The 13153-nt window shown below is 39.0% G+C and overlaps 1 protein-coding gene across 1 annotated transcript in view; it reads right to left on the reverse strand.

The window, feature by feature from the left end:
• LOC135459867 (uncharacterized) overlaps positions 1-13153 on the reverse strand; it is a 48514-nt gene that overhangs the window by 2635 nt on the left and 32726 nt on the right. The window contains exon 3 of the mRNA XM_064736301.1: positions 671-771. The gene's annotated coding sequence lies outside the window, so the exon portion shown is untranslated. The remainder of the gene's footprint in view (positions 1-670; positions 772-13153) is intronic.

Here is a 13153-nt window from a genome sequence, read left to right on the forward strand (position 1 = left end):
TCAGGTGTCAAATTACCAATCAGAGCGTGTCCAAAGTTTTTTTTCGGCAACAGTTTTCTCTTGAGAAACAGCCGTAAATATTTTATGCCTAGAAGTCTTAAATCAAGTGTCCATAGCTCTGCCCTGAAAGCTCCTGTTTTAACCTTCTGAGGTAATCAGATTACCTAGAATAGACCCAAATCCTCTGTGTGCAAGCCCTGAGAAAATACCAATTTAACTTCAGTCCTGGTTCTGTATCTCATAGACATATTTGCACATTACTTCTGTAAGCCCTATGAACCATGGGATATAATTTTATTCCTCTTAAGAAAGGCAGTAAACAAGCCATGGCAATGACATTCTTGAATTCATATTCAGCTCTGCTCAACTAGAATCAAGAACTCAGTGTTGAATTAGGATTTTGAATTTAGTGTACAATTCTTCTGTTGCTGGCTTTCAGCAGTGGGACACGTTTCCCAGAGAAAGACCAGGACCTTCTGCTCCTACAGTCATTGGACTAGTGGAAGTGTTGTCACACCCCTGACAGATCTCAGACTAACTTATCATTATCGTAATAAATAATAGATGTCAAAGCTGTGTCTTTCATGAAGGGCTGCTACCTATTACAAGAGTAACTTTCCATGTTCTGTTTAAAAACAAATCAAACATTGGCAGACTCAAACAGACTTACATAAAAGTAGAAGTGCAAGTCCAGTTCACCCGGAGGCACAGTTGATTTATTCTGGGTGGGTGTGTTGGTGTGATGACCAGCCCATAAGGTGACAGAAGCACCTAAGAAAGAAGAAAAAACTACACAGCCTCAATTGCAGAAACAACATATAATGAACCCCCTTTCCCCATCCCCCTGTGACTGCTGAGGGGCTGAGGGACTGCTGATGAAGGTAGAGAAATTGGGTATAAAATTAAGCCTGGGAAGAAGGCAGGAAGTGATGGGAGAACCTTTTAACATTTCTTCTAATTCTTATTATCGTGCTCTGATGTGATTGGTAATAAATAAGCAAATTCCCCAAGTTGAGTCTGTTTTGCCCATGAGATAACTGGTGAGTGATTTCGCCTTGCCCTAATCTTGGCCCACAAGCCTCTTCTGATATTTTCTTTCTCCAGACCAGCTGAAGAGGGAACTTGATAGAGTGGCTCTGGTGGGCATCTCTGATCCAGCCATGGTCAACCCACTGCAGATTTTCACCAGTGAGCAGCATTTTGTCATTCCACATGGTATTGTACTGCACACAGCAGTAGGCACACCCACCGCAATTGAAATATTATTTTTGCACCAGTCCATATCCTTTCTCTTCCCATGTGTCATGATCATTTCTGCCAGACACTGAAATGTAAGTGGTGTCTTATTGCCCTAAGGCAGCACAGGCATTTAAGGAAACTGAAAAGACTGGAAATAGTTCTAAACTCAGAAACTTCCACAAAAGCTTTGTTATTCATGAGCTGTCCTGCAGAACCAGCAACAAGCCCATAGAATAGCTCCTTGGCATTAAAGATTGTGTCAGGGACCAGCTTCCTCAATCCCTGTGATCCTGACACAAATTCACCAGGGTGCACCACAGTTCTCATAGCACCAGTGCCAAGACCTGCTGTTCTGCAGAAAATAAGGTAATTAAGACATCGCTGTTGGAGACAGACTGTGAATAAAATACTTCTTATTTAACATTTTCAACATGCTTTCCCTTGAGGGCTTTTTGATACACTGTAATGTAAGATTGTCAATAGAAACTTACTGATATCTTTGTAACGGGATTCAAGAGAATAAATTCTATCCTACAAATCAATCCTATATACTTACACAGTCCCTATGAAAGCCAACAGAGAACTGCTTAACACAAGAATTGATTTGTCACTAGATAGTCTTTTGAAGGGATGTGTTAATACACAGACCAAGACACCTCTGAAAATTTCCTGCATTGTGAGAGAGGTGATAAGTGTGAAATGTACAGACAAAGCACAGTCAATGAAAAAAAGGTTTTGAAAGTTAGAATCTGTTGAAACCCCCTGAAATACAAATGTTAACAGGATATACAGATGTTGGCAAGGACTGAAGGAAAAAAGAGTCTAAACGCTATATGCAAAATTTATGCTATACTCACAAACTGAGGTTAAGGGAAATTCAACATTTTCCCATGGAACTGAGAAGTAACAAGGTATTAATGAGAATAAATATGTGATCTTAAAAGTTTTTCATTTAAAAAGCAATAGCAACTATTTCTAGAATAAAAATGACAGTAAGTCTGCAAAAACAAAATCACTACACCTTTGCTTCTAATATCCCAAATAATAAAGAAATTCAAAGCTCATTTAGACTGACCAGATTTGAGTTTTATTCTTTTATCAAACACAATGTCCCAGCAGGACAGGAAAGATCTAGTTTCTAGTCCTTCCCCTCCCAAAATCATTCAAGTCAACAAAGTGTGAAGGTGGGGACTGGCAGCGTGCTGGTTTGTTTCAGGGAGGAGGCAGGGGAGTGTTGCCTGCAGTCTCCACCTAGGATAAGCCTGAAGCTGAGAAGAAGCCCTTCCCAAATAAAATCTCATTGAAACCTCTTATAAAACAAGGAATGTTTTATAAGAAGAAAAATACCAAAAAAAAAAAAAAAAAAAAAAAAAAAAAAAAAAAAAAGTGAAGAAAAATACCAAAAAAACAGACCAAAAGGCCATTTTTCATAAGTGTTTCTGAGGACTCCCAGCAAATTTTACCCTCCAGTCAGCTTTAATAACAGGCTGGTGAATTGCTGTGCCCTGCAGGGCTTCAGCCTGCAGTACTGCAGCAGAAAGGAAAGCAGGACTGCTGAAGATATAATTCAAAGAGGACCCCCCCAAACCCTCTCTCTCAGCCTTTTTTTATAAGTCTTTCATCTCTACAGGAGAACTCAGCTATCAGTTCAGGGTCAGGGGGATCCCTTTCATTTTTTTTTTGTAATATGTTTGTCACTCAGTTCACTGGACACTTCCACAATGGACGCTTGTCCTGCTGTGTATAGTCCCTGAAAAAAAAGTATGTGACATTATGGGGGCTGAAAGCTGAACTTCAATTTCATTTCTATGGGCTGTTTGCTCAAGAGTTGGACTCAATGATCTTTGTGGGTCCTTTCCAACTCAGAAAATTCTGTGATTCTTTCAAGTGGTAGTAGACTTGTAAGAAGATGCCCTAATGTTAAGAGGTAAATATCAAGTAACTGAAAAGGGACCAGTGTAATTATCTTTGGAGCTGGTCCTTCTTTGACCAGGTTAGGAGAGCTCCAGTGGTGCCATTCAGCCTCAAGGGTTTTTTGATTCTATCAGAGATTTCAAACAAACATTATCACTCTGTCTTATTAGAGTGTAAGTGCAGGTTCTGTAGTATACAGTAACAACTGTAGTATACAGTAACAGCTTTCAGAAACAAGGTTTCCTTAGTAAAATGCCTGAGCTCTTGCTCAGCTGCTGGCAAAACCAAAAAAACATTTGCTGGAGGTGCATTCTTAAACTGCATGAATAAGTGGCCTGAGGCTTTTCTGCCTAAAGCTCTCCTGCTGCTGGTGTTAAACCTGAGTCCTCAGCATGACCACTCACTAATGCCCAAGGCTGAGTCCTACTCACAAATCCAAAATCAGAGCATGGAAATATCTGCTCAGGCTTGAACATGGTGTGCAATAAACTACATTAGATTGAGAGCACTCAACTGAAGGCAGCATAGATTCAAACTGTTTCTGAAAAGAATTTTTCCACATCTCTTCCTTTTCTCTTCCCTGCACCAACACTTGTACTGCTGATCTGCTAGAACAAGGCGGGGTTGTAAATTTTTTTTTAAATTTATTTTAATGCTTTTTTCTTTTTTTAAATAGAGTTTATTTTTATGCCTGAGGATTTCTCTGACCTTGCTCAGCATGGGGTCATGAAAGGTGTGTGGAAGGAAGATGAATCAGTAGGAATGTTTTCCCAAGTCAAGCAGGGAACAGACCTCCTACCTACTGTGTAGTCCTCCACCAGCCAGGTGTCCTGTCTGTGTACTCTCCCTCCACTGTTTTATGCCTCTCTGCCAGGAAGATGATCAGGATAACACTAACTCCTCTACCTCACTCCTGTTTAAAATTCTCACTTGGAGTTTTTATTTTTTTGTGTTGACATTTAATTGAAAACAGGTAATAAAGGGCCTTATAAGTGAAACTGGGAATTAATATGTGCTAGTGAATTCTGGGTGTAAGTTACCCCTTTTGCCTTTCTTAAACCCATCCAGGCTGATCAGGTAACCTGTTGACCCTATAAACTCCATGTCCAGCCTCCTCAGGTAGCAATTAAAAAAAGAGCAGATGATGGAAGAGTAATAAATTAACTGTGTCTAGAATCATGCTTCTCCACTCCCTTTTTTGATTATTTCTTGTGTGTGTGCTTCTGTGGTAGTTACAGAGCAGATCAGTGACCTCAAGATTGCTGGAACTGCATACAATTCCCTACAAAAGCCACTGTAGGAGGGGTGGCCTCACCTTCACCTCAGGCAATCATTTTTGAGAAATAAATATAACTACTTAACAAATGTGGTTTTTCTCCAGAAGCCAGACACATCCTGCTCTCTTTGCCACCTGGACATCATGTTGCCTCCCTCCACCTTTTCTGCTGCAACTGCATTGCAGATACTTTTACAAAGACCAGACATGGTATAAATAATTACATTGGGAAATTAGTTGTGCTTTTCAGATTTTGCTGATTTAATACCCTTGTTGTATGCATAGAAGCCAGACTGAGAAATACATTAGAAAGCCTGTGAGATAAGTTTACCTAGGGGGGGGCTAAAAGATTTAATGATGAACATCAAAGAAATCTCCCAACTAAAGACTCAGAACAAGAAATGAAACACAATCTTTCAGTTTTTGCAGCTGAAGGAAATCAGTGGCTAACTGCAAGTTTCTGTAGGCATTTCAAAATTAAAATACCAGGAATGACCAGGAGGAAGGATAGTGAGTCTTTCTTTGTACAGGCCCAGTAAGAGTCCATGGAAGTCACAGGGAATCTGTCCTCCACCCCAGAGCCTTTCTCTTTGCCCAACAATCACCCTGAGCCACATGACTGAATCACATTACTTGTCTTCATTGTTACTGCTAGAGTAGATTGAGATATTCTTTTGCTTTCTTGCATCCAAAAAATAACAAAAATCAAAGAAACAAAACAAAACAAAAAACAAAACAGTCACTTCTTTAAAGCTGAGGACCAGATGCTTAAATACTGACAGCCTTTCTTTGGTGAAAGAGAACTGTTTTGATGAAGTCTAACATTATGATTGTACTCTATTCACAGGATTGTTTAATAGCAGTATAAATCTGCAGCATAGCTTTCAAATATATTTGAAATGTATAGGTCCCTTTCAAAATGAAAACATTACCATTAAAAACAATAAGTAGGTTTACAAGCAACACCTCTAACACTTATTATATGTACAAAATCAGGACAGCTGCAGGCTAAATTCTTCTCTCATTAGTATGCTGGCTGTTTGAATGTAAAATAAGTCAGTCTTTATGCTAAAATTCATTGTTCCACAGTGTTAAAAGACTACAAAGTTGTGTTTCTCAGGTATTTAAAAACCTGAAAATATAAAACCCTGAAAATCAAAGTCTGTTTTTTAAATCATGAATCACAAGCATTTGAATTTAAAACATTTTTTATCTGTAATGCAAATAAACCAGATCTAGGAGAAACAATGATCATGACTGAGGGTGAAACAATTTTCTTTCACCTGGAAGTGTACATCTTTTTTTAACATTAGAGGTATCAGGATGGGAAAATATTTTGTTGAGTTTTTGGGGGAAGTTTGTTTGGGTTTTTTCCTAAAAGGATGAAATATTTTTCCTTTTTTTTTTTTTTTTTCCACTGCATACTAGCACTGAAACAGTATTAATGCACTGAAGACTCTTTTGAAGTGTTCTCCTTTAGGTATCATTAGATGGTACCATGTAATGGTACCAGTCACAGATTCCTTTCACTGAATAAAACAGTGATTTAAAGAGATTCTATTATTGTAGTAGAATTTTGTTCTGTTGCATTAGTCTGTGATGCTTATATTCTTGTCTGTGTTTTAAAGAGTCAGTGATCCAGGAGGAATATGAGGCTGGATGGAGGTAGTGTATCACTGAGACAGGGGATCTAAATCTAAGCCTTCATTTTGACTTAAGAAAGCAACATTCACTGGTTAAGGTAAACTTTGGACTCCAAACAGACACCAGTAATAAGAGAGTTGAGAACTCTTTTAGTGGACATCTTCAGAAAATCAAACCAGCTGTAGTGAACCTAAAAAATACCTGCAGGGGAAGCACCTATAATCCAACTGTAACAATATTTGCATTATAGTAACATATTTTCATTATAGTCATGATGTCAACATGACATGAATAATTCTCTTTCTGCAGAAAGCAAACCCAAAATCTTATACAACTTGAACAAAAAATGAGAAAGCTTTAACCTGTTTAGAAGATCTGTGCTGCAGATTACTGACCTGACACACACAGTGTGTCTATGATAAAGAAAGAACAGTAAGGATTCCATTTCAAGTCTCCTTGTGCAGAGAAATTGAAAGCTGACTATTTTGAGGCTAATATGCACAGTCAAATTAATGATTTAGTGACAATCCAGAGGTGACATGTTCTCTGTTTCTGTAGGCAGGGAGAGAAGTGAGCATGGAACATGTGTCAGTAAGTCAGGCTCACTGTCTCATACACCACAAGCCTCCCTGATCATTCAGCTCTTTCTGGTACTGCTGTCCTCCAAGACTGCCATGTAAGCATCCATCAAACATGGTAAAAAATGCAATTTCTTTAAATACTTCATCACTACTTTACCACGTTGTTACCACTTTGTAATACTTCATTCATTTTTTCTCCACAGTAATTTGTACTCATCTCTCACAAACATTTTGATGTCATTTTGACTGGAGTTCTGTAATCAAGAAAGGGACTGTTCTTGCTCTGCTGTTCATGCCTTCCAAGTTATTGAAGAAATAGGCTTTGAATTAAGGTCTGCTGATTAAATTTAAAGACTTGCATGCTACTGTAACCAGTATGAATATTTGCTGAATCATAATTAGGTTTCAAAGTTCTGTTTACACTTGGATTTTCCATCAGATTTCTCTCCACTAGCATGGCATCTGACATTAAATTTGCCCTCCCAACTGTGTGAGAGCACATATGTTAATGCTTGAGGCTTTCCCCTCTACCCAAAATGTTTGCAAGGCAGACACCTGTTGAACTACTGTGGATGTGATTTTTATGTCCAGCTGTAACAGCAGCCATCAATTGACTGTAAATCACAGACTATAAACTCTATTTATTGCTAGAAAAGTTATAAGCCTAAGCATCATTTATCTAATCTCTCTAAATATTTCAACACAGAAAAAAAAAATAAGCTCCAAAGGAAACCCAGGCCCTGGAAGCACATCAGCTCCCTGACCTTACCAGAGAACTGTGTTAATTCTACCAGCCTTTCCTTTGTACAACACCAGCTCTCTGTCTCCTCAAGGCAGGACTGCACTATGCAGCATCTGAGCTCCTGTAAGAAAAAAGAGCCAAAGCCACAAGAGGCAACATAAGGTCCCCCTTCTCTGGTTCTTGTTATATTAGATTTTGATGTCACTGTGGAAAAATCTTCGCAGAAGCTAGTGCTACCACGTGATTTTCTAAGTACCAGTAAACTTTCCTGGCTACCCTCAGTCATTAGAAGAAGTTTACCCTCACAGCATTCAGGCCACTGCTGTAGTTGCTGAATCACTCCTCTTGGGACATATCTTGGTACCCTGGGATGCTCTGTGCAATGTGGAGGGAGGCAGGCAGGGTCCCACCATCCTGGCTGATTAAGTTCACTGTGCTGCTGTGTGAAGGAAGAATCTAATGCTATCCAGTTTACTGTGAAATCATTCTTAGCTCAGGCCGCATCACAGTAAAATGCAAGTAAAATCATTCATATAGAAGCAGCTACAGAGACTTAGATGAAGAATGAACAAAAAAGCACTTTTAAACTTCTCATGGCTAAATTCAATCAGAAGTGGTATTGCTCCCCCACTGGCAGACTGACTTATCACTTTTCCTAACACTTTGCTAGAGAATCTCCTCTTACTCATTTTAATGAGTAAAAGTCTGTTTCTTATGGCACATTCTGGTTTGTGCAACCTGGCCTTCTGAAGACCTAAGGCTGAAACAGACTAAATCCTTCTTTACCTTGGCCATTCTGTCATGTTCATGAAATTATCTGTCTTTTCCTCTGTGCTGAAATGGGTTCAAAAAACTCGTTTCCCTGAAGGAAGTGAAACTAAGTATCAGTTTCTATGTTTGGTTAATTAACTCTCTCACCTAACAAATTAATATCTCTTATTTTAGTAAGTAGCTCCTAGATCTTTACTTAGGAAGCGCCTTTGCTGCTAAACCTCTTATGAATCTGTGAGATTCATAAGTCTGTGAGGACATTCATGGTTGGGGTAATCCCCCCAACACCTCACATCTGAGCACACTGAATGCAACATCCACTCCATGTACAGAATTTCATGGCCCTTTTGTCATCTACGCCTGATTTTTCTTTAGAGAAGGGTCATTCCTTCAGAAAAGGTGGCAGAATATCACTGATGGGGTACACTAAAGATTGCCTTCCAAATGGTTCAAATTCAGCCAGCCAGAATTTAAGCAGTCTTAGAGATATCATCTCCTTGTTATCTTCCATTTCTTCCTCTCCTTGTTTCTTACTAAATGGTACCTGTGCACCTTCACAAATTGTTTTGATTTCTTGGCTTTTTTGTTACCTTTTCTCTTATGAGAGTTCCGAGCTTCGGGCGTGTTAAAGGATATTGTGCTTCTATGGAAATATGACAATTTTAGCTCTAAAAGGAGCAGTGCCTCTGTCTTGAAGAATGTCATCTCTTATGCCCTGTGGCTTACACCTAATTAGTGTTCTTTTCCTATATCCCTTTTCTTACTTTGAAAATTAATAGACTTCACAGTGCACTGGGTAGCTAGGAGGAAGCAGAGGGTCACTGAAGAGAGGATCTGAAATAGTCCAGCATGCCCTTAGGACAAACTCCAGAGATATTAATAGTCCAGAGACTATTAAGCACCAGCACTTTAAGAGGAAGAAAAAGCAACTCACCAAAACAAGAGTTGAGTAAGGAGCACAAAGGCATTAAAAATCAATGTGCTATAACTTCTGCTACCAACCAGCTTGGTCAACTCTGTACCAATGTGCTGGCTGGCTAATTCATAAGAGCTCACAATCACAAAAGGGAAGTTCCGTGCTAAAAGTAAGTTTTAAAAATTGGAATAATACAGAGTTTGTGACCAGGAGGTTAAGAGAAGTGAACAGCGTGCAGATCTATTCACTGCCTGTTCAGCCATTAGGGAAAGTTAATTCCCTTGACAGGATACTTTGCCAGCTCTGACTTACCTGGCCGAGCCATTTTGGAATAATTAGGAACATTTCCATTTCAGAGTAGTCCTGTCCCACTCTTGCTGCTGCTCATTGGAACAGGCAGCAGCTGAGAGTCTTGCAGAATGGATAATAAAAGTGCAAGTATGGTGGGTTCTACTGGTGCACATGCATGTTAAAACACAGAGAATTGCTCTGTGACAAAAATGGCATTTTCAGACAACAAACACGGAGGTAACTACTGTGAGGGGAAAGGGTGGCACTGCTTAGAATTGCCTGGTAGGAGAATTTAGGTAGAAATTATTAGATGACAATTATTAAGTGAGGAAAGAATGCTTAATAATTCTAAAGATAAAAAGCATTTAAAGATGCTTAATAATTCTAAATTTCCCAATCAAAGCTGATAGGTATTTTCAGAACATTTTGGGAGGAAAAACATTTGAATGATATTTCATTAAGAACTCGATCTTATTTTCTTTGTTACAAAAATCTGCAAGAATTATTTGCTCTAGGTTGTTTTTAGTTTAACATACCTGAGCACCTGCGTCCGCATTGATTGTCCCACTCAGAAGAATAATTGGGGTGGGGGGGGAACCTCAGCAATCAAGTTTTAGCAAATTGCTGTCTTTTTCCTCAGCACTTTCCTCTCCCACTCCCTATGTCCCTGATAAGAGCAAAGATCTTTTTATTCTCACAGCTGCTGCTCAGCACATCTTGACCTACCATGTGCTGCTGCAAGTATTGGTATAGGTCATTAAAAAACTTAAATTAGAGATTTGGATGAAGCACAAAAAATTCCCAGCCTGTGAATTCTAGATGTATTTTTGTAGTGTGATTGTTTTTTTCATTATGCCTTTAATCAATCTATTTGTATGCAACTTTACTCAGACAACACTCAGACATAACAATAGAACTGTGCTTATTATAGATTAACAGGAATTTCATCAAACCTCAACAAAATGTGAAGCAAAAGTGTCATCAGGTACAGCATGACCAGTTTCAACTTCACTTTTAAATTAACTTGTATAACACTGTAACAAAAAGACACCTATCTGCATCCAAAAGTGTTTTACATGCATAGCAGTGCTTTTTCTCACAATTTCTCTCATGCTTGTCACAAAAAACTTACACTGTCTGGAAAAGGAAATGTTCTAGGGCATATGATCTGTCATTAATTTTGAAAACTTCCAAAATTCTGCGGTTTCTCCTCTTCTAGAACAAGCTTTTTACTTCGGTTATTTTTTTCCCCCTCGAAGCTTTCCTTCGAGGGGAAAAAAAAAAAAAGGAGAAAAAATAAAGAACAGAACAAGAACAAAACCAAAAACATCTAATTCAGAATTACTAGATTTCACATTTTCATGTCCATTTTACCAAAACATCCTAAAGAAATAATAGAAGAATTAGACAGAAGGAGGCACAGAACATGCGAAGATAACAAAAGGGGATTTTCACCTTTGAAAACATGACCAAAAAGAGCAAAAATTCACAGGAGTTCTAGATAGTTCCTGTGGAGGGCCCAGAACTACAGCAAAATAGTGTTGCACACAGGAGGGCAACACAGCAGAAGTCAGACTGATGGCGGGATGGAAAGATAAAGGATGAAGGTTTTTACAAAGCACATTTGAATCAAGTACCTGGAGAGTCTTTATGCAGAAGCTGGGGTGGGGGGGAATTTTGCTAAGTGCCTGTTCTCCAACGTGATGAACTCCAACACCGCAGCTATTTGGGTCCCAAGATCTTCATGTGCAGATGATCATATCTTGGTGCCAAAAATCAGGGAATAGAGGGATGGCTTAAACACTGTGCAACTGGTTTGCAAAGTAAGGAGCAAACTGCAAACCTGATGTTAAAATGGTTTTCATGCCCTTAGAACCCACGTAAGTTGCAGTCCCCAGGCCGTGCTTTGCTTACTCAACATACAGAAAAAGGAATAAGTGCTGTGTTCGGCATGACTGTACGTACTTCTGATGACATTCTTCTGAAGACAACCTGGTACACTGAGTTCCAGTGAGGGCATTGATACATAATACAAAGAGATCCCAGTGGTTTCTAAAGGCAACAGGCAAGTGAACCTTATGAGCTCAGAAATTAACAGGGGAAAGCTTGAAAAACAATTCTTCAGCAAGTAAGGCAGGGGTTTTGTGCCAAATCTAAGGACTCTGGTCCTTTTTGCTGAAATTCACAACAGGAATGTTGTTGAGAGAATACTGAAGGAAATACTGAAACACAAAGTGCTGCAAGGACTCATAAAAATCTAGTTTATTGCTCTTTGAAAGAGCATCTTTTCTCTATGGCTATATGAGCTCTGAGCTAACCCATTCCTTTGGTCAAGAAGAAAAAGATAATTATATTTTTGTATTAGCATATTATGTCTTAGCATATTATTAATGCTAAGTTGACAACCTGCAGGTCTTCTCAGTTTTTTTCCAAACAATTCTCCAAACAATCAGTGTCTGAGGGCCAGTGACAACCTGTCAAGTCAGCACTTTTTAAAGATCAAAATTTTCCATGTAGCCCAGATCAAACCTGGGACTTTCAGCACTGCACTACAGGGGTTTTGTTTTCAAACAGAGGCATCAATGTCCTAAGTATCTGTGGATAAACTAGTAAGGACTGACTCCTGACAAAGTGATCTGTCTCTCCATCCCTCCTGCTGCCTGGACTGTCCAAGAAGCTGTGGAACTCCTTGGGAAGAGACTTTTTGGCTTTTGAATCAAAGAGGTGTTCAGACACCACGGCTGCATTCTCAATTGCTCTGTGCTCAGCAGCTTCTAGCCCAGTCTGGCAAGATCCCAGATGTAGCTTATGATTGATGAAGCCCAACTTTCAGGAAAGCATCCAGGATTTTTCACCTATACTAACATTTTGGAAACAGAGACATATTAGCAGAGCACAGCTACCTGAAACTTTGGCTGTTTCTTTGACATTTTATGTCCTGGTAGCCAGAGAACACTAGACAGAGCAAAACAGAAATTATCTTGTTTCTGAATGAAAGCTGAAAGTAGAATATATCACTGCAGGGGAGTCAGTTATGGTATCTACATGTTCCATTCATGAAATCAGAATAACCTGGAGAAAGAAGGAGGAAAACTGGGGAATTACCACAGGAGGATGAAGAAACTCCTTTCTCCTATGTTCCTAATTAACCTGACATGGATCACTAGCTGCAGGCTGTGTTTGTCACCTTTGAATTATTTATCATTTGTTTAAAAAAAATATGGTTACTATTTGACAAATGGCTTCTGGACAGGGACTGCTTAATCTCTGCATGCTCAGAAGTTTCCATGGCAACAGGCAAATCCTTGGCAAAACTCAAAAGAACAATTAAAAGTAAAGAGTTTTTTATATGTATGGGATGCTTCCATTGACGGAGAGCTTCAAAAGAAAAGGTGGATCCCTCTCAATTACCCATCCTTCATAAAAGTCTCATAAGAAACAATAAAAAGACAGAAAAGAAGAGCTTTATGTTCAGAATTTCCAGCCAGTTTTACATCTTAGGTTTAAGCCCAGAGAAAAACAAGTGTTCATACAAGTCAGAACCCCATGATCTTAAGAACTGTTTCTAAAACAGGCCCAGAAGAGGATGAATATCTTGCAAAATGGAGGAGTTAAATGCCTTTCACTTAATTCTGAAACTGGTATACATGCTCTTAGTAAGCTGTGACAATGGCAAGGTTCTAAATGTCCTACTGAAGAACTGGAAAAGAGACTATTTTTTTTCCTCCTTGTAGTCCTAACAAGTGCAGAAATGAAATTCTGAAAAGGAGAAAGAGATG

The sequence above is a fragment of the Zonotrichia leucophrys genome, chromosome Z (genome assembly GCF_028769735.1).
Source record: "Zonotrichia leucophrys gambelii isolate GWCS_2022_RI chromosome Z, RI_Zleu_2.0, whole genome shotgun sequence".
Lineage (NCBI taxonomy): Eukaryota > Metazoa > Chordata > Aves > Passeriformes > Passerellidae > Zonotrichia > Zonotrichia leucophrys.